The following is a 3321-nucleotide window of genomic DNA, read 5'->3' on the forward strand; positions in this document are numbered from 1 at the left end:
GATTTATTATAGGTTTATTATTTTTTCATTATTCTACTAGTGAAATAAAGTTACTTTATTCCACTAGTTGATAAAGTATCACTTTAGACGTTTCATATGTGTGGATAAAATATTTTTCTACGTATACGCTCAAAGCAACTTTTTCCGTTACTTCAATAAGTATTACCCCAAAAGGTTTGTACGTCTTCACTGGTATTACCAGGTCTTTATGTTGTTACACTATTTTCTTTTAACAATCTGCATCAAAACAGCAACGTGCGTAAATTAACAATCTTAAATAACAATTTTAAATAAATGATTAGATATACAAGCTGATTCACGCAAATGGGCAATAAAATTTATAGCTGTGACGATAATTTTTTACCAGACGCAATTCTACACGTATTATTGTTATTATTCTATAGGTTTTTAACAATATAAAACGCTATTTGTGAAATAGAACAATTCGTGTTTTGCTAAAATGTATTACTTACAAGCTTGTGTGTTGCTGATACTTCCTTGTAACCTTTTGGCCGATTCCTCCAGTTCTTCAAATGAAACAGTTCAGGCTTTTATTGATATGGTTCTGAATAACATTACGGCAGGTAGCAATTACGTTTTACCTCTCAACAACTCAAAGCTGGCTTACGTTTCTCCCTCGCAAGAGGATATAATAGACGGTGAGTATTCATTTTTATTGCATAATAAATGACTTTTAGTTGTCGAAAATAGAAGATATGAATAAAAAAGCAAAATTTAAAATAAATATGCATGAATTTTTAATATAGAACTTGTTGGGAACTGCTATTATTTCTATTGTCTATTTTGAACAGGGGAACGGCGATCTTATAAGAGTGAATAAAATAGAATAAAAAAAACTCAAAAAAGATAAAAAATTTCGGGATCCGTGGGTACTACAACCCCCCTCTTCTCCATTCGCGCTTTGATATTTTACACCAAAATTAGATAGAAAGAAAGACTTAAGATAAAATTATGTGCCTAATTTCAAACAAATATCTCCGAAGCTATCAATAAATATCATTTTTTAAGTTTTGATTTTGACACCCTGTATTTTGAAAATGGAGTGGCATAAGAAAAATCCCTTTATTTTAGTTCAAAGAATATGAGGTTAACGGCTTGACCTACTAATTCGTAGCACCCTGTATAGAACTCTTTAACTATTTATATGAAATACAAGGAAAAACAAAAATAAATAAGATTTTTTAAGACGATATGCAATATTCATAAGCTCAATGTTCATCTGTTCATATGATTTTCGAGACGAGTGTTGTAATTTACCATAAACAAGCAATGCTTTGAAAATCAGTCTCTACTAGTAGGAAGTGCTTTATCTACTTTATTTAAAGCAGTCTTGTATAAAATTAAAATACGGATTTGTTACTTCAAATTGAAGTTTTTGTAAGTAGGACCCGTCGCAGTGAATTTAGGTTAAATTTAATTTGCAGTACTGAAACTAAAAAGACTAAGGTCTTCTTCTGAGTAATTGTCTTGACATATGACTTGGCAAACTTGCAATTCGTTAGTATGCACACATAAATTATTATTAATTATTTCATATAGCAGTGGTTCCCAAAATATACATATGGATGGATGGATTGAAACAAATCACAGAAATCTTTGAAAACGGTAAGAGGTTTGTATTAATTTGTGATTCAACCATCACGCGTTGTCTCCAAGTTGTCTATAAAGTGCATTCTTAAATGAATCAGGCATAAACTAAGCAGTCGATATTGGATTTTTTTCTTAATTAATAATTTTGCAGAATTTCATGAAACTCATTTTTCGAAGTAGACTATTTATCATTTCAGATAATAAATCAACAAATTTGTTGAATTTCTGGAAATCGTTATGATATTACAGACTAGATCTTAAGAATATTAGGGCAAAATTAAAAAAAAATTAAAGCTCTTTGCGAAATATAACATACTTGAATATTTCATATTTGACCGATTTTAGTCAACTTAAGTATCTAAATTAACAGTTTCTCTTTCATGTTCATAAATTATAATTCAGAAAAGTTAATTAAAATTCAAACTCATAAATTATATTTCATAAATCACCTATTGAAATTCTGATTAGTAAATTTAAAATTCAAATTCGCTGATTGCAATCCTAAAAGGGTAATTTATAATGCATAAAATATGATTTCTTAATCAGAATTGAGGTCTTACGACTATATCGCCTATTCTAGATTCCAAAAAAGACAATTTTTAGAGGAACCTTTCTCTATTACACATACCTCGAAGTTTTACGTTGTTTAATGCAATATACTAATATCTAGTACAGTGATTTTCTTTATTTTGAAGTTAAAAAAATGAGCCTTTGTGGGTTTTCTGACGTAACTGAACATAAATCTAATAAATAAACAATAGAAAAGTAGGCAACATGTAGAAAATTAACCTAGATCTGTACTGATTAAAAATTTTTACAACTTGTCCTGAAAATGTCAAACAAAGAGCCTCTCATAGACCCATTGCATCAGCTTCTCTTAAGCAAATATCCTGAACTTTATAACCGCGTCGTCATTGCTGCCAACATATATTACGTCGGGTCATGTGTTTCAGCACAATTAATTTTATTTCGTCATAAGTTTCGTCGTTAATAAGGATTACAAATAGCAACAGTTATACCAGCTGCATCTATTGATGAAATTTATGTTTGTTCTGAAAAAAGCAGAAGGGAAAGACGTTGTAAGGATCTTCAGGCGGATGACATAGCATTTTGTAGGGTAATCTGATGGTAGGTATATCATTATATCTAGGAAGGTAACTTTAACTGACATTTTAATGGGTATAAATCGGCTAGTTCCTTGAGTCGTGACTTTTCCTTCACTTGCAGTCCGTATCATACCTTTTACACTTGTAGAATCGAGGCTATACAAGGCGTTTAAATCTAAAAGCAATAATTTAAATGTAATCCAAATCAATAATAAGATTGTTGTTGAATAGTAACTACGGTTAGGTACCTCTAAAAATTCCATTCATAAAAATCATAAAAAACAAAAAAACAAAAGTGTCACCGAGCATATATGATTTATACGACTTAGAAGAAAGTTAAGACTAGCGTTTTATAGACAAGAAATAGCAATTTTATTAAGACAATGATAGAACAAGTAGATCCATCCAGGAAATAACAAANCGGTCATCGTCCTCATGGAGTTTCTGCAGACATTATAACTATCCCTTAGCACAGAATACCCAATAGTTTCACTAAAAATGAACCACAGTAAAAAAATAAAAAAAAATTAACCACAGTATTTTTTTATTGAAAATATAAGTCTTCAACTTCAATCTCTGTTAGAATGGACGCTGTAGCACCCTG

This window comes from Anoplophora glabripennis, unplaced genomic scaffold (genome assembly GCF_000390285.2).
Source record: "Anoplophora glabripennis isolate ALB-LARVAE unplaced genomic scaffold, Agla_2.0 scaffold69, whole genome shotgun sequence".
NCBI classification, from domain to species: domain Eukaryota; kingdom Metazoa; phylum Arthropoda; class Insecta; order Coleoptera; family Cerambycidae; genus Anoplophora; species Anoplophora glabripennis.